The sequence below is a fragment of the Macrobrachium rosenbergii genome, chromosome 30 (genome assembly GCF_040412425.1).
Source record: "Macrobrachium rosenbergii isolate ZJJX-2024 chromosome 30, ASM4041242v1, whole genome shotgun sequence".
NCBI lineage: Eukaryota > Metazoa > Arthropoda > Malacostraca > Decapoda > Palaemonidae > Macrobrachium > Macrobrachium rosenbergii.
The window spans coordinates 18,165,235-18,192,734 of record NC_089770.1 but is presented as its reverse complement, the minus strand read 5'-3'; the positions used below and the strand labels follow the sequence as shown (position 1 = coordinate 18,192,734).

General features: G+C 34.1%; 1 long non-coding RNA gene across 1 annotated transcript in view; it reads left to right on the top strand.

Moving 5' to 3' along the window:
- Positions 1-27,500, top strand: part of LOC136855105 (uncharacterized) — a 493,988-nt gene that overhangs the window by 211,817 nt on the left and 254,671 nt on the right. The window contains exon 4 of the long non-coding RNA XR_010857899.1: positions 12,678-12,806. This is a non-coding gene — a long non-coding RNA (uncharacterized lncRNA). The remainder of the gene's footprint in view (positions 1-12,677; positions 12,807-27,500) is intronic.

Genomic DNA, 27,500 nt, shown 5'->3' with positions numbered 1-27,500 from the left:
TCTCTCTCTCTCTCTCTCTCTCTCTCTCTACTATTCTCTCTACTATTGCTTCGGTTTTCAGATTGTTTCTTTTACTGTTTTGTGTCTATTTTTTTCTTTGACGTTTCGTTATTTCTGGTGCAATAATTTCTTTCTGTAGTAATTTCTTTTAGAATCGTAGTTATGTCATATATATATATATATATATATATATATATATATATATATATATATATATATATATATATATATATATATATATATATATATATGTATATAAGTATATGTTACAGTAATATTGTGAAACCAGGGTATTTCACGAAATCCCTGAAATTTTCAGGGAATTCGTGAAATCACCAATTCATTTAAGGAATTTTGATTCCCGAGAGGCTAGTACTAAACACAGCGAAACAGTGTAGATGAATCACTGTTTCGCCGTGTTTAGTACTAGCCCCTCGGGGATCAAATGTCCCTAAGTGAATTGATGATTTCACGACTTCCCAGAAAATTTCAGGGAAGTCGTGAAATCCTTAGTTTCACAGTCTTACTGTAACATATATATTTATATATGTATATACATATATAAATATATATACACATGAATAGTTACATTATGTATTTATGTATGTATGTATGTACTGTATAGATTTTCTTAAGTAGAGGAGTTACTGAATATCAGAAATGATTCCATTTTCATAAGTAAATATTAAACGTTCGCATTTACGTACAAACTCACCGGCAAATTAATTATCGTTTGTTTAAAAGCCAATGCCATATTTCTGTTTATATTTCGCCCATTTACGTTTGATCGTTAAATCCAATTTATTTTTTAATCGAGTCAATAAAAACGTCGCTTTTCATTCATTTTTTTCAGTTTTATTAGTTAATTTGTAAAAGCAAATTTCGGTGATTTTTTTCAGTCCAAACTAGCACGATGCCTCTGACATAACTCCTTAACTTGTAGCGTAACTTTTCTGGCGTCATTTGTGTCATTTCGAATTTTTTCATTTTTTCAGACCCAATTATTCTCATGGAATTTCATCCTCAAAAACTAGTTTCACGTCTGATTGTTTGTGATTTGTTTCAGGAGGTAATTTTGGAAAAGACCACTCTTTAGTCAAATGTCTTATAACTTATGGTAATCAACAAAAGCTGTCATAAAAGGATTTTTAAATTTCAATAATTGTTGCTCAGTGTCTTTCCACAAATAACTTTAATAACAGTGAAAGAATGATAGCAATGGTAATAATAAAATTATTGGTCCATGACAGAAAAACCAGCAAATGATGTTTTAATATTTTAATTATATATATATATATATATATATATATATATATATATATATATATATATATATATATATATATGTGTGTGTGTGTGTGTGTGTGTGTGTGAATGTTTGTATGTTTGGACGCTATAGAATTCCGAACGACTTGACAGATGCAGACAAAATTTGGCACACGGCTCCTATGTGACCCCAGGAAGGTTACATCTCAAATTCAAACCCCAACCCCCTGTCAGACATCAAACACAGACAAATTGAATAAAATTTTCGTTTTTACCATTCCATCAGGTTTTCCTTCACGTTCTTTATGGGTTAATGGTAATTTTTTGCCTGAGCAATCCAGGTTTTCTTCCAGGCATTGTCAGATGTATGATTGACCTGCAACAAGGAATCTCCTATAACATTAATTTTTTATCCAAATTTACATGAGTTTTAATCATAATTTATGATAATTATTAATATAATTACTAATTACCTCGATAAAATCGACATTGAAAATTTATAACGGCAGTTCTATTAGTACAGATTCGCTTTCCACAGCTTACCATGCTTAGTAGCTGCCAGCTAAGCCTGACATGAAACACATTTGGTATTTCTTTTTTTTTATTCGTTCATATGCGAATTTCTTCATTAATTCGTTCGTTTCTGAAATGAATTATCAGGTAGTATGGCAACACCACCACCACGCACACCAACGTGAATTCACCATCGTGCAACCATCGCCACCAAACCAAACTCTCTCTCTCTCTCTCTCTCTCTCTCTCTCTCTCTCTCTCTCTCTCTCTCTCTCTCTCTCTCAAGGCATCACTTAAACCATCTGGAGCAGAGTTTGTCTATGAGGTTTTTAACCATTGCAAGCAAGTTCATGCTCGTAATCTCTCTCTCTCCCTCTCTCATTTATAAATTCCCTTTATGCATGGGGTTAAAAATCAAGTCATACTCGTAAAAACCCGAGAATATTTGCCACTGCAAGTCAATCATTCTCTCTCTCTCTCTCTCTCTCTCTCTCTCTCTCTCTCTCTCTCTCTCTCTCTCTCTCTCTCTCTCTCGCTCACTGTTTCAATCAGACAAGTGCCTGGATATATGTATATATTTATATATCGTGTTTATTTAAAGTAATGAATTCAAGACAGAATTTTTAATCACGGGAAAGAAAAGTATTTTCAATGATAGTACAAATAGTTTACAATTCAAAGTGATGCAGGAAAATTTTTCTGAGCTCTTCACAATTTCTGAATCTCAAAAATGACTTGTTTTTCAGAACTGCTGTTGACCCATGGCTTTACCAGAGGAGAAAGTAACTGTATTTTTTAGTCGGCTGAGCTAAAATGTACTGTTGCTGTCCAAAGAAGGTTTACAACCCAGTATAATAAAGAAGCACTAGACAGGAACAATCCTTTGAAAGAAGTCGAAGAAAGAGTCCAACACGACCGTCTTTGAAGATCAGTCTTTAAAAATCTACTGTGCATAAGAATCTGCGGAAAAAGCTTAAAATGAAAGCTTACAGAATCCAAATACATCAGATCTACAGATGCTATAGTTTCTTCATCAAAACATGGTCTACCAGACATTGGTTTATCGATAACAGAACCTGGTTTCTTGAATTTTTTCATCTATCTGGCTCTGCAATTCCTGTGTGGTGCTTCTTTACTTGGTTATAAACCTTCTTTGGAGAGCTACAGCACAGTTTAGATCAGCCAACCTAAGAACAGAGTTTACTTTTTCTTCTATTGAAGCCATGGGTCAACAGCAGTACTGAAAAAGAGGCCATTTTTAAGTTTCAGAAATTGTGGAAAATATCTGATAAAACAAAAAAAAAAAAAGACTTCAGAAAAGCAGAAAAACTAGACAAATCAAGCTTTCTTATCCTTTTTACAGATTAATTCTGTCATGTATAGCTACAAAGCCACAAGTATTTTAAATTGCATCAGGACTTATGGACGTTCTATATATACATATAATATATATGCATATAATTATATATATTATATATATATATATATATATATATATATATATATATATATATATATATATGGCTCAGTCGGTTACAGCAGCAGCTTCGGACTTCGTAGAGGTACTGTGGCGCGGGTTCAAAACCCGCAGCCAACTGGTCAAAGAGGCAGACACTTTGCTATCCGTGTAGACATCCCGGGATTATATATGTAATCAACGGATAGGTTTGCTTAAAAGCAAATGGATGTTACAGACTAAATACACACACAAAACAAAGCCACTACAACACCTTCTAAAAAACATAACAAACATCTCATCTCGAACTCTCGCCATACCCGCGCAATAACTTCTCGCTGCTGGGAAGAAAGGGCGTTGGGTCGGGTTTTTACCGTCTAACGATGTCAGGCAGGGCAGCCGATCGAAATACCCCAAAGCCAAATCAAAAGTCCTTCAAAGAAGGCATCGTGCTTACCCCATACAAAAATGGGAATAAAAGCACGTTAAAAGAAGAAGAAGAAGATATAAGATCGAAATCATTTTGACGCGTGATTTTTATGTCTAACATCACAATGGAAAATAAGAAAGGGTTGTGAATCCTGATTGTGTTCGGTTAAATTGAGCCATCTTCGGAATTATATATATATATATATATATATATATATATATATATATATATATATATATATATATATACATATATATTTATATTTATATATATGTGTGTGTTTGTAAAAAATAATCATGCATTCTTGTTAATGGTCTACAAATATGTAGATATTAATAAACTATAAAAAATATTCCACTTTTCCATGATACATTAAAATAATCATGTAAAACAATCTTGTTAATTGCAGAAGGATATTTTCTGCTGATTTGCTCTCTTGAGCAAACAACAGTATCTCATACCATTTCATGAATGTGATTTCATAAGACCTTCCCTTGGAGTCAGCGACTTTGCTTCAGTGTAGCAAACTGTATTGACTTAAAAAAATTCCAGCTTCTTTCCCTCACTCCTCCCTCCCCTCAAAAAAAAAAAAAAAAACTCAATAAAAATTCTAAGATAAATCCTCGAATCGGATTATGCAAATGGACTTAAATCTGCTTTTGTCTTGCTCTTGTCTTTGCTTCTTGCTTTTTCTAACTTTTCATTTTCCATTAAAAGAATTTGCTTTTCTTCGTTTTAGCAACGGATGATTCTTTTACTTGTAGTGATATTTGTCCAGTATTATTATTATTATTATTATTATTATTATTATTATTATTATTATTATTATTATTATTATGTCCATGAATAATGCAATGGAAATTAAAATCCATAACGATATCTAAAATAAGTCGCAAAATATGATTGAATTTTATATTTCTATTTGTAGTCATTAAATCTTTTTATTATTATTATTATTATTATTATTATTATTATTATTATTATTATTAGTAGTAGTAGTAGTAGTAGTAGTCAATGTATGAAAATTAAAATCCTTAACGATGTCTAAAATAGGTTGACAAAATATTAAATTTAAATTTTTTTTACTTATTATTATTATTATTATTATTATTATTATTATTATTATTATTATTATTATTATTATTACAAGCTTGATGGTGTGTACTATGCTGCTCTGGAACCCAGAGCTGACAGTCATGTCTCCCCTACCCTCCCAATCCCCTACCAACCCCGTCCTCACCCGGCGGACAAACAGGTTTGCGGGAGGAGGGTGGATGTATCATATCTCCCCTACCCTCCCCATCTTCTACCTACCCTGCCCTCACCTGGGGTGGACAAACAGGTTTGCAGGAGGGTGGCGGCTGTATCATGTCTCCCCTACCCTCCCAATCTCCTACCTACCCTGCCCTCACCCGGGGAGGACAAAAAGGTTTGTAGGAGGAGGGTGGATGCATCATGTTTCCCCTACCCTCCCAATCCCCTACCTACCCTGCCCCTACCCGGGGCGAACAAAAAGGTTGCAGGAGGAGGGTGGATGTGTCATGTCTTCCCTACCCTCCCGATCCCCTACATACCCGGCCCTACCCGGGGCGGACAAACAGGTTGGCAGGAGGAGGATGGATGTGTCATGCCTCCACTACCTTCCCAATCCCCTACCCCGCCCCCACCTGGAGCAGACAAACAAGAAAGATCCACTCGGATTTTATTATTATTATTATTATTATTATTATTATTATTATTATTATTATTATTATTATTATTATCATATCCATGAATAATGTGATGGAAATTAAAATCCATAACGATATCTGGAATAGGTTGACAAAATATGATTGAATTTTATTTTTTTACTCCTAGTTATGTTTGTCTTTTGTTATTATTATTATTATTATTATTATTATTATTATTATTATTATTATTATTATTGCATCCATGAGAAATACTATAGAAAATTAAAATCCACATCGATATCTAAAATAAGTTGACAAAATATGATTGTATATAGTTATGCATGTCTGTTTCATTATTATTATTATTATTATTATTATTATTATTATTATTATTATTATTATTATTATTATTATTATTATTATTATTATTATTATTATATTGTCGCGTTCACACAGCCGTGCAAGTTCGAGGAAGGGAGCGTACAATGCGTTGACACTTAGCGAGGATGAGTTGGAGGAGTCACAGGTGTGGGTCAGGTCAAGACAGTGACCCTTAATGGCATGACAGGTAAAGGCAGGGAGGGGGGAGGTTCTCAGAGAGATCTCGCGACGAGATTGACTGGGGACTGTTAACATTAGGTTAAATCTCAAAGGGTCTGCGTGTAAATGCGCAACGGGCTACTGATTTTCCCCTCAAGCAAGGATTAATATGGTAAGGTCAAGGGTTGATAATGACTTTGGGTACGGTCATGAAATTATCTCCTCATTTGGCACCTGGTTGTCATTATTGGAGGGCAAGGCGAGGGAGAAATGTTAAGGGAACTTTTGCAAAACATTTATTTCTGATTTTATTTTTATGTTACGTTATATCGAAGTATATCGAAATATCAAGACGGGAAAAGCAAAAAAGCAAGCGATCAAAAGGATGTTTGTAACAATATCCGTGAGTAATACGATGGCAATTGAAATCCTTAATGATGTCTAAAATAGGTTGACAAATTGTTATTGAATTCTACTTTGTTAATGATAGTTATTATTATTATTATTATTATTATTATTATTATTATTATTATTATTATTATTATTATTATTATCTTCGTGAGTAATACGATGGATGTTAAAACCTATAACGATGTCTAAAATAGGCTGTCAAAACATTGTCGAACTTTAGTTATCATAATAATTAGTAATATAATTATTATGCCCGTCGCATTTCAAGCATAGATTAGTTCTTGAACAAGTGGTGTTATTAACGATGGGTTGTGGGGAGAAATAATTCCCTATCATTAATTTTATGGAAATATTTTTCCCCAACGTTGCCAAATAATATAACGCGCACTGTAACACTGAATGCAAATCCTTTTAGTGCGTCTAGAAGTGTTTGGTATAAAATTAAGTAACATTATTGTGTTCTGTCAATTGAATTGTATTAGGAATATGTAATAGAAATTAATCAAAAGATTAATGGCAGATAACCGTAAGTTAATCATTAATGACTATACAAATTGTCATTTACTAAAAGTCAGTGATTTATAGACGCTATAGGCTGTGAAACCCAATTCGTAATGTTTTTTTTTTAAATGAACACAGGTTAAGCTCAGTATCTGAGTAACTAACCCTATCACCTCCTCGTATTAGCGAAAGAAAGCGCATATGACATCCAGTACTTGGGTAACTGCGCTAACCAGATTGGTGAGGGTTTGCTGTCTTTGTATGACCTTCTACTTTATGCTATGATATGACTCTCTCTCTCTCTCTCTCTCTCTCTCTCTCTCTCTCTCTCTCTCTCTAATTTGCATAAGCCACGGAATTCCACCCAGCATAGAGGAGACGTGATATGACGTCTAAAAATAATTATCATGAGTAAAAAGTTTGGAAAAGATTGGAATGAAAAGATTGGAAAAATGAAAGGAAATGTTAAGCGGAATATGGAGAGAGAGAGAGAGAGAGAGAGAGAGAGAGAGAGAGAGAGAGAGAGAGAGAGAGAGAGAGAGAGAGAGGCGCCCTGTAGAGACAGAAAGAGAAACTGGTAAATCAACGAATGTCATAGATTCACAATCTCAATGTCTCTCCCGTCACCCTATTAAGGGACACCCCATGAATGAGGAGAGAGAGAGAGAGAGAGAGAGAGAGAGCTAATTAAGGGAATGTCAACGACAGATACCAGAACTTTGCCGATTTCCGAAATCCTGGACTGAGAAGCAAATCTACTAAAGTTTCTCTCTCTCTCTCTCTCTCTCTCTCTCTCTCTCTCTCTCTCTCTCTCTCTCTCTCTCTCTCTCTCGCTCAGATCAAGCTCGCCTAGATTAATCCGAATGGACGCCCCACATGTCGAAGACAGAGATTTAGTTTTCACTGATGGAATTTTTAAGGAGCTGGTGAGTCCTTCAAGTGAGCATCGGTTTTGGGTTTCCTAAATATTTGACTAATGATATTCCCCCTAATTAATTTTTTGCATGAGGAGCGCTAACAATATTATTGTTAATAAAGGCAACAAATGATAACAATAACAACCTTGTATGTATCTGTTTTTCTAATAACTGATCTCCTTCCTGTTTCCCATTGTATTCTGTTACTTCTTTCGAATGGACACCTTAACATTCTTTGGAAAGTTGAATTTCAAGTTAGTGGCCCCTGTGGTCTTGTTCCATATGAATAGGGTTCATTTTCTGAATAATAATAATAATAATAATAATAATAATAATAATAATAATAATAATAATAAAATAATAATAATAATAATAATAATAATAAATTGCCATCAGTGATATTCACTGTACACCTCACTAGACTGATAACACTTACAACAAACTTAAAAATATGAGATTTACCTGGAAGTCAGACATGTCTTCATTTCACAGATGAAAACGAAACTACTTCAGGAAATGCTCACTTCCTCAGTATGTCGTGCAGTGATAAAGCGCCGCCGGTAGGGTAAAATAAATAATGTAATTTCGCTTTGGTCTCATCATATTTCTTACAAAATATTAATAAAGAACATCCGCAAAGAACAAAATACAAAATACAGTGTGAGAATGATAGACTGAAGACATTGTTATGGTAAACTTGACAACAGTCATCCAAAAAACTTACAAGTTGCTAAGTTGATATGATGTTTTGTCGTTTACAGATATTATTTGTTGTCGTTTACTGAAATTATTTTTTGTCGTTTACTGATATGATTTTTTGTCGTTTACTGATATGTTTTGTCGTTTACTGATATTATTTTTTGTCATTTACTGGCATAATTTTTTGTCGTTTACTAATACTATGTTTTGTCGTTTACTGATATTTTTATCATTTACTGATATTTTTCGTCGTTTACTGATGATATTTTTTTGTCGTTCGCTGATATTTTTTTTTGTTTACTAATATAATATTTTGTCGTTTACTGATATTTTTTGTCATTTACTGATATTTTTTTTGTCGTTTACTGATATAATTTTTTGTCGTTTATTGATATTATATTTTGTCGTTTACTGATATTATTTTTTTGTCGTTTACTGGTATTATTTTTTGTCGTTTACTGATATTCTTTTTTGTCGTTTACTGATATTTTTTTGTCGTTTACAGATATTTTTGTCGTTTACTGATATAATTTTTTTTCTTTTACTCATGTTAGTTTTTGTCGTTTACTGATATTATGTTTTGTCGTTTACTTATAATATTTTTTTGTCGTTTACTGATATTTTTTGTCGTATACCGATATTCTTTTTTTTTGGTTACTGATATTTTTTGTCGTTTACCGATATTAATTTTTTGTCGTTTACTGATATTATTTTTTGTTGTTTACTGATAATTTTTGTTGTTTACTGATAGTGTGTTTTATGATGTACTGATAATTTTTGTCGTTTACTGATAGTATGTTTGTCGTTTATTGATATTTTTGTCGTTTACTGATATTTTTTGTCAGATACTAATTTTTTTTTTTTTCTGAGATTTTTTTCGTTTACTGATATTATTTTTTAGTCGTTTAATGATATAATTTTTTGTCGTTTACCGATATTCTTTTTTGTTGTTTACTGTTATTTTTTGTCTTTTACTGATATTATGCTTTGTCGTTTACTGGTATTTTTTTGTCTTTTACTGATATTTTTTGTTGTTTACTGACATCTTTTTTCGTTTACTGATATTATGTTTTATTGTTTACTGTTATTTTTTTGTCGTTTACTGATATTTTTTGTTGTTTACTGATATGCTTTATTGTTTACTGATTTTTTTTCTCGTTTACTGATATTATTTTTTTGTCGTTTACTGATATAATGTTTTATCGCTTACTGATATTATGTCTTGCCGTTACCCAACAATGAAAAAACAAATTAATCAAGAGCTGTCAAATCTGTAAAGTATTTCTACTGTAGGGTGATTCCACAGATATCATATATGTTTCTCCATAAATAATTAGTAAAATAAGGACAATGTAACAAATTTCAATGTCACAAGAACAACAGTTGAAGCTGATTCTTCCATTTATTAGAGCTAAATAAAATAATCTTGCTCTTTATATATAACAAAAATGATGACGATAAATGTCTAACAATTGGCTGGGTGGGAACGATTAGTTCTTGGTAATTGGCTGTTAGTAATATACCGTTACTCGATTTTTTTATTAGATAAAAAACCTCTCTGACTTATTTTTTCCTCACTATTTAAATTTATCATAAAAACACATCTCTAGAGGTGAGATAACACATCCTTTTGGTAAAAAACTTTCGTGCACTCGCGACTCTGTGCGAGGTTTGCGGACCATTTACTCGAGTTGCAGTTTCCCACAACATAGAATGCCCATAATGAAAAAGAATATAAACAAGTAAAAAATGCGCCTAAGTTTCTTCGGCGCAGTCGAGTTTTCTGTACAGACGCTACAGCGTATAATCAAGACCACCGAAAATTGAGCTATCTTTCGGTCGTCCCGGTATAATACTGCATGAGCCGCGGTCCATGAAACTTTAACCACGGCCCGGTGGTGGCCTATCCTATATCGTTGCCAGAAGCATGATTATGGCTAACTTTAAATAAGATAAAAACTACTGAGGCTAGAGGGTTGCAGTTTGGTATGTCTGATGATTGGAGGGTGGATGATCAACATACCAATTTGCAGCCCTCTAGCCTCAGTAGTTTTTAAGATCTGAGGGCGGACATAAAAAAAATGCGGACAGAATAAAGTGCGGACGGACAGACAAAGCCGACACAATCGTTTTTTTTTTACAGAAAACTAAAAAACCGAAAGCGTCACATGAAATATATACATAGCCTATACGGTATATATATATGCATATATATTTATTTATTTACTTTATTTATTTATCTTTATCATAGTGTTCCCACACATAGCAAGTACCAAAAGATCCAGGACAGATCAAGAGAATATATACACAGAAGTTTGACTAAAAGCTCATTTTAAAGGGAGCTCACTTTTATTGCCCTGCCCGCTTAGAAGCTTCAGGTTATGCTTACATGAAAGCTCCTGGAACTAACTGGGTTTTGACACCAAAAATTTCAGTCCAGAACAACCTTCGCCTCTCGGCATACATAGAATTTCCCGTCTCAATTGAATTTTGGATATTTGGGCACTTGGTCTGGGTAGATATGTTAAAATTTTTCAGGTATGTTACTGCGTGGAGGGTACAAAGTAATAACTTCCAAAATACACAGGCTTATTGATATACAAATTTCAGTGCATTTAACTTACATGCTGAAGTGAAGAGTTGTATTGAATTCGATTTTCAATGAGCTCCAATAAACAGAAAAATAAGTTACGGTTTGCTCCAGCGGAAGATCATTGCAACGTTGTCATTAATTGCAACTTTATTTCCTCCATCGTTTAATATCAGGAATCATAAAGAAAATAAATGATTAAGAAACGAAAATATAAAGATTATTTTGTCCCTCGTCTTTAACGAGATTGTTGTAAACTGTGCGACGAATATGGGTTTTTTGGACGTGATTCGACCACACTGAATAATTGCATTCACTGAAATGAAATTTAATTACCGACTCTCTCTCTCTTCAGGCCAAGCGACGTGATGAAACCATAATATCTATTCATTAATTTAATGTATTCACAATTCCCAGCGAGAATTATTATGTTCAGTGGATGTCAATCGATTGCAGTGGAGCTCACACTTGGTGGAAAAAATGGACAAGTGATTTATGTGGAAAAGAATGATTTTCTCATTAATATATAACACTGTTGATGATATATAGTTTGATTGACAAGTTCTAGGTATATAGATCAGTGCCAGATTAAAAGAAAACAATAAAAAACAGAGAAAAAAACACAGACTATAAGTTGCAAGCGGCACGAAAAATGGAAATATTCCCCTCCACTAGGACCCTGGAAAGACGGCAGTTACCTGAATCATGATGGTTTGCCAAGAGGGTACCACTCAGTATAGTTGGAAGACTGATAACTGTATAAAGTAGTTAATGCTTCACAGCTAAGGAAGAACTCAAAAGAACAATGATATTAAATGTTTTGGAACTAATAGCTGCTGCTTTTGTGCCCTTAAAAATTATATTTTTCTTGCACCCCTCAAAAATAGCTCGTTTTTTACCTTCTTGAATATTGACTGGTTTTAAAAAAAAGTATATATGTTACAGATATTTTTATGAAAAATACTTTTCAGTTTATTTTCTTAGTTGACTTTAGTTACGAATTGTTTTCTCCTCAATGTCATCATTTAAGTAGAGAACTGATATGGTTGGTTTTCTACATAATCCCAAGTTAATGTTCGGATATCGCATTGAATTTTGTTAGAAACAATGCAAATGTAAAAGAACGTGCAAAGAGTTTGAGTAAAATTAACAAGAAACTTTATTTTTCCTTGTTCCTTTGGTGCAGAAGTGAAGTGAGAGGTCAGTAAAAGAACAGTAGATTGGAGTGCATGATTGTCTGTAAGAAAATGAGTCGTTAATCGAGAGAAAATAGAAAACGGGAGGTAATATGGATGATGGAAGAATGGGAAAAGAGTTTAATGTTTTTTGGTCTTTTAGTCGAGCCGTTTTCTAAAAAAAAATATAACTCCTACCGTAATTTCAATAAAAAATTAGGATGGTAATTTGCAAACCCCGGAGTCTGTTGATTTCTTGTACAAATAAACAATGTCCAGAATCCCATTAGATTTAAGAATTAAGATGTAAACGGAGTGTTGTTCTTATGTAAACCATAAATCCTGTTGATGCTTTCAGCAAGGAAGAATTTTGTTTTGCTTTTAAAGCCTCTTTTGAGGAGGGTCACAGAGGTAATTTTTATGCAATTTGTTGATGAATATCTCGATATCATTACGGGGTCGAGTAACTAGGTCACGCATTAATGAATGGTCTCTTGTCCTTTTTCTAGATACCCGCGTAAACGCATCTGGAAGCCTCTTAAGAACCAAGTGCCAAAGGCAGTGATCTTAGATGCGACCCAATGAAAGCTGAGGAAGTGGATGTATAAGAAACTGCGAATTTTGGCTCCTGATATAAGGTAATTTCATATTTTAACGTCTTCCTTGTTTGAAATCTAATGTTTTAAATTCAGTGATATGAACAAACTCCCTGGTTCTTTTAAAACTATAAAACTACAATTTTAGCAGTTAGTATCCCAGAGAGTGATCATATAATGTTTGTACCAAAAATAGAGTATAATTTGGGCTTTGGTTGACGGTAAAATTTCCGTATCAAATTATTTCGTGAAGCGACCTGATCGCAGAGGAAGCGGCTACTGTCCATATTCCATCTTGAAATTTTTGCTTATGGAAGCTGCCAAAAAAAAAAAAAAAAAAACGTTATTGGTGATGACGAGGTTTTCTCAAAGCCTTGGGGTGATAGTCCTCGTAAAGATTTCTCAATCGTAAAGAAAAACTCGCGACCTTTAGAGATGACCTTTAGGGATGTTTTTTGATCAGATCTTGTACGTGTTTTTTCGCGTAAAAGAGTGAAATGGCTTCAGGTTTCTTGGAAGGGTGATTTAGAAGTCTGCAAGCAAACTCGATATTTTTGCATGAAATTTGAAGGGGTAGATGAGATTCATCGTTAAGTGCCTTTGAAGGTCGTAGAAAGAGGAAAGAGAAGGGTTGAATATTTGAAATGATTTACAAAAAAATCGATGCATTCTTTTTTTTATTACCTCCTGTCATTCTCCCAGGTTTATGAAACCGTATATCGATGCTATTAATGGGACTTCGGGTGTTTTTAAAATTTATTAGTGGGTAAATAGGTCTAGGCTTTTGTCAATAAGAATTTCTCTGTCAAGAAGAACGACATTGGCATCCGTTTCTGATTGAGTTTAATAAGAAGTATTTAATAAGAATACTTTGCGAAAAAGAATTAAATCAGAGTAATAGTGTTTCAAGGTTTTATATATATATATATATATATATATATATATATATATATATATATATATATATATATATATTATTTATATATTTCATACACTTCTCTTACAAACACGCTCACAAACAGACACTCATATATGAGCAAAAACACCGCCATACCAACAGGAGAACGTTAATTATATTCGTAATTCAGGAATATCGAAAAGTCGAAAAATTTTAATATAAGACATCTGTATTTTGCATGGCAACTGGAGGGAAGTGAAAGGAGAGAAAATAAAGAGAATAAAGGGACAGGGGAGGAGAGGAAATGTTGAAATGAATGGAGAAATGGGTGATTGGCAGATTTCTTGCATGTCAAATGAGGGGAGTCGGAGATCTAAGAGAGAGAGAGAGAGAGAGAGAGGGAAGACTATAAAACTGATAGACATACCAAAAAGTAGTCACTGATAGGCAGTCATGTGTGTGTGTGTGTGTGTGTGTGTGTGTGTGTGTGTGTGTAGAGAGAGAGAGAGAGAGAGGACTATAAGACCGAAAGGCAGTTATTGATAGGCAGTCGTGTGTGTGTGTGTGTATGAGAGAGAGAGAGAGAGAGAGAGAGAGAGAGAGAGAGAGGAAAAGACTATAAAACTGATAAACATACTGAAAGGTAGTTATTGATTGAGCAATTTTGAGAGAAAGCAAGAAAGAGAGAGTTGAGAGAAGGAATTTTATACATTAAACCCAATTTATACTTATTTTTCCAAAAAGAGTGTTACGATGTATCAGTAACGTGATTGACTTACCTCAGAGTTCCTGATGACATTTTTTCCAGATTTACTCATTTTTCCTTCTTCTGTTCGTTCAGTTCTTCCCTTCCTTCACAAAAGGTCATTTCGGGATTGTGCAGAAGCAGTGATAACAGTAACCATAATCATCAGTCAGGGGTTAGTAGTATCAGTACTTCTGCCATTTATCATGTCATCTTTATAAGATGGCAATAATGAAATAAAAATGGAATGAATTAGCTTCTTCAGTAATATTAATCTGGAGAGTGTGTGTGTGTATATATATATGTGTGTATATATATGTATGTATATATACACATGTATGTGTGTTTATATATATATATGTTTTATTTGTATGGCTCTTCAAAGTAATCAGTTTGCAGTATTAATAACAACGAAGGATAATCGTGATGTATTTTGTCACCGAGATAATTTTATGACTTGATATAAGATGAGCCAATCTCTCTCTCTCTCTCTCTCTCTCTCTCTCTCTCTCTCTCTCTCTCTCTCTCTCTTCATGAATTTGAATATTGTAATACTAAACTTTAATCGTCAGTAAATTATGCAAATTAATTTTTTCTCCCTCAGTAAATCTTTCTCTCTTTTTCTCCCCGTCACCCTATCGAGAGAGAGAGAGAGAGAGAGAGAGAGAGAGAGAGAGAGAGAGAGCTAATTAAGGGCAAGTCAACGACAGAGACCAAAAGTTTTGCTGATTTCCGAATTCCTCGACTGAGAAGCAAATCTCTCTCTCTCTCTCTCTCTCTCTCTCTCTCTCTCTCTCTCTCTCTCTCTCTCTCTCTCTCTCTCTCTCTCTGATTAATCCGTATCAGTGTCCCACATGTCGGAGAGACTTATTTAATTTTTACTAATTAAAACGAGCAGCTAAGGGTTCTTATTATTTTATTAGGTAAAGTCGGATATCTGCCCTGCCTTATCCGTAATGAAAACCTAAGTATAATTTATTACTGTTGCTCTTATTTTCCTTATTGCATATTAACTCCAAAACCCTCCTATGGCACTGCAGGGGATCCCCTCGCCTTTTTCCTCACTATTAAAAAAACAAACAAAACTTCGGCGCGATCGAGTTTTCTGTACAGCCGCTACAGCGTATAATCAGTGCCACCGAAAATCGATCTGTGTTTCCGTGGTCTTGGTATAATGCTGTATGAGCCGCAGCTCAACCACGGCCCGGTGGTGTTCTATCCTATATCGTTGCCAGAAGCACGATTATGGCTAACTTTAACCTTAAATGAAATAGAAACTACTGACGCCAGAGGGCTGGAATTTGATGTGTTTGATGATTGGAGGGTGGATGATCAACATACCAATTTGCAGCCCTTTATCCTCAGTAGTTTTTAAGATCTGAGGGCGGAAAGAAAAAGTGCGGAAGGGCAGACAAAGCCGGCACAATAGTTTTCTTTCACAGAAAACTAAAAAAGAATAGCTTTTATTCTGGTATGCAACAAAAACCACAGAATGGAATACTTTACATTTTCTTGTGAAAATAAGTCTGGTTTCTGCTGCACCAGAGTCAGGAGTTTATCTTCGGTCCAATAATATAATTATGTGTTCCCTGCGTTGCGAAACGTTAAAATATACTTTCTGACAAATCGATAGAAAGACAAGACTGTGGAGTATCTCTCTGTATTCAGTATATTTCTTCATATTTTTCCTCTTCTTCTAAATCCCCGGAGATAACATAGCCATTATTGATGTACATAACTGTAATCACATATTGGTTATTTTAGTGTATAAATTAACAAAATGCGTTAAAAATGACTATCATGAGAATCCATTACGCAGCCTTGGTGACAGTTGTTTGCAGGGGAGGTTTAAGGCTCAAAATAAGTACTGTAGAACTGTGACGTTTGACGCTTTTTATGTCTATATAAGGGTACAATTAGTTTGTGAAACACGAGAACAGCACTACCAGGAAGATAAATGTTCAGTAGAGACAAAAACCACAACAACAACAACAACATCTACAAAAACTGTAGCCATTGTTGTTATTGATGGAGAAACTTATGGAAAGCCTAATAAAAAGTCTTTACGCGAAGAAATAGATTGAACGACCTTGGAGAGAAATAGGATAAAATAAATAGGTTGAGCGTCTTAGGAAAGAAATAGGATAAAAGAAATAGGTTGAACGACCTAGGAAAGAAATAGGATGAAAGAAATAGGATGAGCGACCTAGGAAAGAAACAGGATGAAAAAAACAGGTTAAACGACCTAGAAAAGAAATAGGTTGAACGACCTGGAAAAGAAATAGGATGAAAGAAATAGGTTGAACGACCTGTGAAAGAAATCGGATGAAAGAAATAGGTTGAACGACCTAGGAAAGAAATAGGTTGGACCTATGAAAGAAATAGGTTGAACGCCCTAGGAAAGAAATAGGGTAAAAGAAATAGGTTGAACGACTTAGGAAAGAAATAGGTTGAACGTCCAAAAAGAAATAGGATGAAAGGAATAGGTTGAACGACCTAGGAAAGAAATAGGTTGGACCTAGGAAAGAAATAGGATGAAAGAAATAGGCTGAACGCCCTAGGAAAGAAATAGGGTAAAAGAAATAGGTTGAACGACTTGAAAGAAATAGGATGAAAGGAATAGGTTGAAAGGAAAGAAATAGGATGAAAGAAATAGGTTGAGCGACCAAGGAAAGAAATAGGTTGAACGACCTAGCAAAAAAATAGGTTGGACCTAGGAAAGAAATATGATGAAAGAAATAGGTTGAACGCCCTAGGAAAGAAATAGGGTAAAAGAAATAGGTTGAACGACTTAGGAAAGAAATAGGTTGAACGTCCAAGGAAAGAAATAGGATGAAAGGAATAGGTTGAACGGCCTAGGAAAGAAATAGGATGAAAGAAATAGGTTGAGCGACCAAGGAAAGAAATAGGTTGAACGACCTAGCAAAGAAATAGGTTGGACCTAGGAAAGAAATATGATGAAAGAAATAGGTTGAACGCCCTAGGAAAGAAATAGGGTAAAAGAAATAGGTTGAACGACTTAGGAAAGAAATAGGTTGAACGTCCAAGGAAAGAAATAGGATGAAAGGAATGAACGACTTAGGATGAAAGAAATAGGTTGAGCGACTTAGGAAAGAAATAGGTTGAACGACTTGGGAACAAGGGACAGTGAAGAAGTTGCAAAATAAAAAAAAATCCTATCGGCTGATCCGTTTGTTTTGCATCAGCTGAAAACAGCACAAAAGTGATGGAAGAGAAATTTGTAATACCATATTTATATTTTGAAGGAAAAGAGTTCTGCTTTTATATCAGACTCTACAAAAATGTAACTGTTTTTTGCGGAGATCGCAGTTCCACGGACATTAGTCAAAAAGAAATAGCAAAAATGAGATTACAGAATTTTCATAAAACAATTTTGCAGAGAGGTTTGCTTCTGCAATTAATTGAAGACGAGGAGGAAGATGAAAATATAATAGATAAAAACTAGAAAAAATGAAAAAGCTAAGTTTTTATTTCACTGATAACTGATTGTTACAGAAGCTTCAGTAAACTGATTTTGAGATGAATGTTTTGATTTTAGTGATATTCTAATGTGTCTTTTGTCAGTGAGTTTATACGACAAAGATATCTCTCGTAATGAAGGTAAATAACATAAAAGAAATAAGCAAAAACATCTTGAATAATGATCTCACAACCATAATTCCAATTCTTAGTTGATTCTTCTGAAATCATGTACGTATGTATAGGTATATCTGTATGCATATAGATATACTGTATGCAAATATAGATATATATATGCATATCTAAATATATATATATATATATATATATATATATATATATATATATATATATATATATATATATATATATATATATATATATATATATATGCGATACCCACAGGAACACATGATGTTCAAATGTAAAATACCTTTGGAAAAATGAAGCAGAGTTTGTAGTTCTGACCAGTTTCGCCTACTAACTCATCGTCCAAGAGACTGATATATAGCAGAAAAAGTGTAAATAATTTGTTTATTAAGATGAGAGCACAGTACTCAAAAAGCATGCAACATTTAAAAAAATACTGTTTATAGAAAATAACAAGCATAGTGTCATGTTATCATTTGGACCAGACTAAATTACACTTTATGGTCTGTTTATTTTACATATTCCTCTTGAAATGAATGGATCATTTTTATACATTCCTACTCCTGTCCGGTTAATAACATAAACATCAACTCTAACGTGAACAAAAACTACACTGTTACCCTGTGCATACATTATACATTCTCTTTTATTATTCTCTTTTCCAGTGGGTTATAAGCTTGACCGACAAAGGATTCGTTGCAGTGTTTCTTGGGATTCGATATATATAACCCTTGGTATTGTCAAGAGAGTTCTTTACCAGTGCTTTTATCATTGTTATTCTTCTTATATGCCACATTTACATTAAAGTTTCTTTAAATTATTACAGCATGGCAATTCGATTAAGCTTTGAAGTTGTTTCTTTTTGTTTTTAACATGAAAAGTCTTTTTGTTGCTCTCAGCTCACTGTCTAAAACGATATCAGGATATTCTTACACCTTGCCTATACTCCTAATAACGTCTATTTCATCATCAGTGTATTCAGGGCTTCATACACGGAATGCCCTTTTAAACATTGATGCGTGTTTGTGTGTTTGTGCGGGTGTGGATGTACAAAACTGATTGCGTTGTTTTGTTCAGACATAAACTCATACCGTTGCTCAATGGGTAAATTAATTCTATTTTAGAAGTAATTGCATAAAATCAGTAAACACGGAGACAATGAAAATAAGTACGTGAATAGTTCCCGCGTCATCATCCCTAATTACATTGTTTTACTGTAATAAATATGGCTTTTTGAACATTCATTATCTCCCGGATAATTGCTTCCATTGAAATGAAATTTAATTACCATCTCTTCCCTGGCTATGCGGTGTGATGAATTCGTAAATTTCGTTATTTTGTCACATTCATCATTTCGACATTAAGATATTGATAGGTTGAGAAGTGGCGGCGCTCTGGAGAGAAAAAGTGTTAAATACGAAAACACGAATAGATCTATTTGTATATTGTGCCCATGACCAAAACGTTTTGAATTCCAGCTGATTTCTTGGTTTTATCCCAATTTCCCTATATTGCTTAGAATTCACTTATAAAGAATTTAGTCTTATAGCATCAGAGAGAGAGAGAGAGCTTGGTTTTTATTCCCATTTTTCTGTATACTGTTTGAATTTATTCATAAAGAATTTGCCATCTAATAACGCCGAGAGAGAGAGAGAGAGAGAGAGAGAGAGAGAGAGAGAGAGAGAGAGAGAGAGAGAGAGAGAGAGAGAGAGAGAGAGAGAGCAAACAACAGCTTAGTTTTAGCAATTAGTAATAATTTTTTTTTCATTGAAAATAATTGAAATCTTTTCCATGATTCCTGTAAAAACGATATAAACATGAAAATCAGTTAGTCGTCGTAATTCGCTTCCTGGAGTATTTTTTTGGATTTTTTTTTTTTGACTTACTGAAAGACGGAATCGGGCTAAATTGCTTTTGCCTATCACACATTTTCTAGCGAGCGTAAAACTCTGTACCCTTTTATATAATGTGCGTTAACATGAGAACTAGTTTTATGCCTAAATATGCAAACAAAAAAATTGAATGCTTTCTCTGGTCGAAGTTTGTAACAGTTTCTTTCATTCCCTGCCAAGCAGCATTGTGGTTGTGTCAATATTAATTCTGAAGACAAACATTTTCACAGCCTATGTTGGGAAGACTCAATCGCGTTAGGCTTCTGTGATGAAATGAAAACAAAGTCTACAGGTACTGGGAGTCTCAGCGGAATATGGGAACCTTCGCTCTGGCTTACAGTCTTTGAGGTATATCCAAGGTCTACTGATATGAGGGGAAAAGGATCTTTTATTCATCTTATTTTAACTTTCTAGAAAACAATTTCAGACCGTGGTCTTTCTTATCACATTTTAGAGACATGTTAGTGGATATATAATATATATATATATATATATATATATATATATATATATATATATATATATATGTGTTGATAGAGAGATAGTTAGATAGATAAATGGATAGATAACACTACAAATTTTCATATTTTAAAAACAAAGTTACTACCCCAAACCATCTCCACCGCGATTGCGACCAGCTTCAGTTGACTGTTTACCAAAACATATCTGAATGCTTAAGTTAACGCAGCCGCAATAGATTCTAAAAGAATATATATATGTTGCTCTTTTTGTGGTAATTTTAATCACACTTGAATGAGTAAATTTTTGCATTAGTTGGTTACTTCCTGAGGTAAATTTTGCCCAAGTATGTAAGCAGAAAACTATCTCGTTCTGGTAACAATATTTGACAAATGTGTTAAATCATTTATAAGGCAAATCAATGAACTATTGTATATAGTGTAGGCTCTGACTGTGATTTCTCAAAATTAACGTAAAAGACAATGGAAGTTATTTGTTAATAATCTTGCGTGGGTTGTCACCAGTGACAGGTTACAACAACAGTCGTAAGGAATAAACGATGTTTGATGAACGCTGTCTGTTCTAGAAAGATAGTCCCCCCTCTCTCTCTCTCTCTCTCTCTCTCTCTCTCTCTCTCTCTCTCTCTCTCTCTCTCTCTCTCTCTCTCTCTCTCTCTCTCTTCCCCCTCCTTTTTTCAGAAAACCCTTTCAGCGCGCTCTTGAGACCGAAAGAGTGAATCTTTTATGAACTAACACTTGATTTCCCCTATTTCTATTTTAGAAGTCAAACAAAAATCTGCCTAAGTCACAAACTTCTAATGCTATGTAAGAATTTATTGCCTCAAAAATGTGCTTCCACACAAACAGAACCACCAGCCCATATATATATATATATATATATATAGTCACTTTACAAGCGGACATGGGTCCATTTTGCTGTTCCTTTACCTGCGTACAACAATCCACAACAGATCTACAAAAGCATCAGCAAAACATTCTTTAGGGTATCTAAATCCGCATCCGCAAAGTAGTGTACATAGGGTCAACTGGTACAAAAATTGACTCGTATCTTTAGGTTGTTGCAGCATATTCCCGCGTACTGGTTCCACTTTTACGCGCGAATTGTATAGTTGATTGAGCCTACGCCTCGAGTGAGCTTTGCTACAAGGCAATGGGCCGTGTCATTCATTTCATCGTAAGGTTTAAAACTTCGTCTCTGTGAATAAAACTCATTCAGTATGTTGTTTGTGATGTTGATAATCTTGATTAGAATTGGAAGGAGTTTTTTTGTAAGGTCTGAAAGGTCATTCTCAGCTCTCAAACCTGAGGGGTTTTAGACGCCAACTAATGTCTTTTAAGTCATTCATAAGATCTTTTGATTACTTCTTAAGTCATTCGGAAGGTTATTAAGAATAGGACCATCATTTTCATCATAGAGAGAGAGAGAGAGAGAGAGAGAGAGAGTGATCAGAGTTCGACGTTACATATTATATTGATATTTACAATTTATGTAACTGACAGAGAGGGAGTTTGATCACAGTAACTACCATATACAACGGAGAGAACCAATCTAATTATTTTTTGAGAGGAAAAGAGAAACTGGAACAAATGTACCTAGGTAACACGACATCTAAAACTTGCGAACTCGTAATGAGATCAATACCAGAAACGGCCGAAATCCGTACTCCTATCCTGAGGCCAACCGAGTTTGGGGAGGAGCCGTTACAAAGGCTCCGTCTAATCAAATCATAAACTCTCGACGCCGGCTGGCGTTCCTCAACTCCAGTGCAGTCTAGGGGATTAGTAAATCCAAGGAAGACAAAGTGCATTACTCCTCACGCGCCAACGCCTGGAGAAATCATGCTAAAAGGGCAATACACAGCAACAGGGAGAGGGTGACTTTAGGCATGCAGAGAGAGGAGAGAGAGAGAGAGAGGCAAAGAAACTATACATTCAATTTGCACAGCCCAAAAATCCAGTAACTTATAAGGCGGGTTTTCGCAGATTCTCTCTCTCTCTCTCTCTCTCTCTCTCTCTCTCTCTCTCTCTCTCTCTCTCTCTCTCTCTCTCTCTCTGTAGAGAGCTAATGAAAGTGATGGAGCATTCTCATAATATAACGAATACTGTGCCATTAAAATGTATATTATAAATATATATATATGATTATATATATATATATGTATATATATATATATATATATATATATATATATATATATATATATATATATATATATATATATATATATATATATATATATATATATATATATTATGAGAGAGAGAGAGAGAGAGAGAGAGAGAGAGAGAGAGAGAGAGAGAGAGAGAGAGAGAGAGAGAGAGAGTATTGATTACAATGCCTGTTTCTTAGGCCTTTAAATTAGAGCAAAATACCAACAACATAGGGGTTTTCAAATGGTGCCATAATACTACAGAAATGCACGTCCATGAAACATCAGAATATAGGTACCTACATTAATGTAGTTACAAACTTATAAACGATACATTATGGTACGACAGTTGTATAACCAGAGTGTCATGAAAGATGAATAACGTCATGTAAGATACAATACGTAATGGTAAATACGCAGTGCCGGGGGTGATAAATTGTTTTATAAAATTTGTACAACATTTAAAAAAAACTAGACGTTAGGAAAAACACATCGCTTTATGAAAGATATATGACATCAAGAAAAGTATATAAGACTTTAATAAATAGATAATTTGATGAAAGAGTCATCACATACAAAGGTCTTACTATCATGAATGGGCTAAGTGTTATCTCCAATGATAACTACGGGATTTGAATATGCATTAAGCTCCGGAATATTGCCTTCAGAGACACCTAATCAATTTTTCTCTCACTTTCACCTTTTTATAATTACACAGTATATATAAATATATATATACATCGTGAAGGAAGTAATAGGGAAAGGCATCTCATCATGTAACAGTTTATTTTCAATGCCGACGTTTCGCAACGAATTCCAATCCGCATTTTCAAGGCTATAAAATATAATTTGCGAACATTAATAACTCAAATTAATTTATGGAGATATGCAATAGCAACAGCTCATTATGAAGTAAAAACATTTAAAACTAGAAAACACATTCAAAGACAAACCCTTTGTAAGTCAAAAGAGTTCACTACAGTCTTAAAACAACCTACCTCTATGAAAGAAAGAGCAAGACTAACATAAATAAAAAACAGAGTGACGAAAACCAGTTGCCCAAACTAGGCTACAAACAATTTTACAGAAGACGGTTGAGTATTTAACGACAGTACAGTCTTTTTGATAATCATATATATACTATATATATATATATATATATATATATATATATATATATATATATATATATATATATATATAAAAATGTGTATGAATTTTTATCACATCACCATGACATATACACAAACATTGAGCTACAAATGTCATTTAATATCCAATTCGCTCTACCTCGGAAATAATACCGAAGGGGAATTATAGCTGATAAATGATAGTTGCCTGATGGAACAAATTGGATATTAAATGACATTTACATATATACAGTATATATATTTATACAGTATGTATATATCAGAATGGATGTATGTATGTGTGTGTGTGTAAGTATGTTCCAGCATAACTCTGAAACGCATTGAGCAATTTCAACCAAAATCGGTAAACATATGACTTATTATCTGAAAAAGAATACTTTGGGGTAAGACACCACTAGCACCAAAGGGCTCCAAAGGGGATGGGGGGTGGAAAGGGCTTCCCTGAAACGGGGCTGGTTCAGTCCATAGACTTAGTAACTAAGTAAACTCTACAAATTTATCATACCTCATTTCGGTATACAAATGACTTCCTATCTGGAAAAGAATACTGTGGGGCAAGACATCACTGGCACCAAAGGGTGCTGGGGGTGGGAAGGGGGTGACATGTAAAAATAACCAAAAACAACAGATATTAGTGTCTAATTCACAGTTTTCGAGATCGTTGAGATGAATGATGTCACTCTCGATGCCCCTTAAGTCCAAGTTCAGCCCCGATAGGAAGTGGTTGGTGAGAAGGGGTGAAGAATAAAATGTCAAACTATCTTAACAGGAAAGGGAGAGAGTGAGAGGGAGAGGAAGTGAGAGAGTAGAGGGGGTGTTAGGGAGGAGAGAGGAGAGAGAGAGAGAGAGAGAGAGAGTAGAAGGGGTGTTAGGGAGGAGAAAGAGAGAGTGAGTGAGTTTATCGCATGTCATTCAGAGTTTTCCTGGCAATGCCGGGTTGGTCAGCTAGTATATTCATATAAAAGAGGGCAACTGTCGCTTCCCATCCATACTTTAATTTTTGAATTAATCTTATTTTGTATTTAATTGTTGATATCTATATAATTTGTTTTTCTTTGGTATTGCTCATTCTCGGTTTTTTCTTTAATTCTTAGTTTCCATTTCTGTGATGGATTGCCTTCCCTACTGGGGCCTTGTGCATGTAACATAATAGTTTTCCAATAGGGTTGTAGCATGGCTAATAATAATAATAATAATAATAATAATAATAATAATAATAATAATAATAATAATCACTTCTCACTTCCATATACTCTTTGTAAACACAGTATAACTCTTTTCATCACGACTTTCTCTTTCCTAATATACTGTACTTAAGAACACTCTTCTTTGGGAATCATGTCTTTCCATCAATTATTCTTCTTTCCAGGCACATTTCCACAAAATTTTCACTCTTATGTGCTCCAGGAACCCCGTTCTTCCAACAACACTTTCTCTACCCCTTGTCACCCATCTTTGCATTCAGTCAACTACAATAGCCAGTCTTTTACCCAAAAATCAGCCAGTTATTGACATACTCCTAAAATACTCTTTCAGTCTCATTCGTTTTCATTCATGGACCATATACACACCTCATTACAACTTTTGCCAATGTTATACCGAGTCTTGCCTATATGATCCTTAAATTATCGCAAATCCGAGACTTCTGACATTACAACTACCGCCATTCGACAGCTTTACAGCTTTCAGCTACCTGAAACACAATCTCTCTTTGTTCTTCTCATTCCCGCACACCCTGCCCTTTTCACTTTGTCTCACAAAGTGCAAAACGTCCAGATTTCTTTCCTTAATCGCATCAAGTGTGATACATTGCCTTTTTTTTTCTTCTAGACACATCTGTGTTTTATAAATCAAGAACTTATCATGTTATTTTTCCTCTGGGTTTTGTTAGGAATGGAAAGTGTAAATAAAGGTTAAAGGTTGCCATTTCCTCTCTCTCTCTCTCTCTCTCTCTCTCTCTCTCTCTCTCTCTCTCTCTCTGATGTTATTAGATGACAAATTCTTTGTGAATAAATTCAAACAATATATAGAAAAAAGGGAATTAAAACTAAGCTGTTGATCTCTGTTGTTAGGTGACAAATTCTTTATGAATAAATTCAAACAATAAACAGAAAAAAATGGGAATAAAAACTTAGTTGTTGATCTGTTATTAGATGACAAATTCTTTATGAATAAATTCAGACAATATACAGAAAAAATGGGAATAAAAACAAAGCTGTTGATCTCTCTCTCTCTCTCTCTCTCTCTCTCTCTCTCTCTCTCTCTCTCTCTCTCTCTCTCTCTCTGATGTTATAAGACTAAATTCGTTAAAAGTGAATTCGAAACAACATAGGGAAAATGCGAATGAACCAGGCAGTTGATTAAAAAACTGCAAACAATACTTAACTTAATATCTATTGTTCTCAATCATATGAGCTTGCCCTTGATATGAAGCATTTGCTAATGGAATGGATCCGATATTGGGATATGAAAAGTGTCTTCCTATCAGGGAACTGTTTTCAAGAGTGCCATGATGCTCCATCCAAAATAATTTTCTAACATTGGTAAAATATAGTGAAAGTGGCAAACCAACCATTGAAACGAAAGAGGAAGGGTCTTTATAAGAGCTTCATAACAATAGTGATTATTATCTTCTGTGTTATTATGGAAGGATTGGTTCACTTACAGGTTTTATGTTAAACTCGCTCAAAGATGGAAGCTGTCTGCATGAGAGTTATAAGCAAGCTGAATATACCAGCTGGGTGGTGTTCTATTGATGTTTATTTTATTATTATTATTATTATTATTATTATTATTATTATTATTATTATTATTATTATTATTATTATTATTATTATTATTATTATTATTATTCGTAGATGAAACCTATTCATATGGAAGAAGCCCACCACAGGGGCCATTGACTTGAAATTCAAGCTTCCAAAGAATATGGTGTTCGTTAGGAAGAAGCAAGAGGAAGTAAAGAGAAATACAGAAAGAAGAGATACCACTTATTAAAAAAGAAAAAAAATTAACAGATAAATATCAAAAACAGTCTAAGAAATGGTCCCAAGTAATGCCATTTTCAGAGGTTTTCAAGTTTAGTGTTTCTTTTTAATATATCTATTATAATATAGGTACCCTTCAATAATGTAAAATTTCAATTAGAGTGTAAAATTTCAATTAGAGCCTCAGTTTCGTAGTGTTTTTTCAACTGGAATTTCTATCCGTGTTTTTGTAACTAGCTTTTTTTTTCCCACAGAACGTCGCTTTTTGTAAAGCTATTAGTGTCCAGTGAATAATATTCTTAATGTCGAAATGATGAATGTGACAAAATAATGAAATTTACGAATTCATCACTCCGCTTAGCCAGGGAAGAGATGGTAATTAAATTTCATTTCAATGAAAGCAATTATCCAGGAGATAATGAATGTTCAAAAAGGCATATTTATTACAGTTTAACAATGTAATTAGAGATGATGACGCAGGAACTGTTCACGTACTTATTTTCATTGTCTTCGTGTTTACTGATTTTATGCAATTATTTCTAAAACAGAATTAATCTACCCACTGAGCAACGGTATGAGTCTATGTTTGAACAAAACAGACGCAGTCGGCTTTGTTCATCCACACATACACACACGCACCAGTGTTTTTGAGAGCATTGCATGTATGTAGCCCTAAATACACTGATGACTAAATAGGTGTTATTAGGAGTAGAGGCGAGATATTAGAACATCCTGATATTGCTTTAGATAATGAACTGAAAGCAACAAAAAGATTTTTCATGATAAAACAAGGGGGAAACAAAA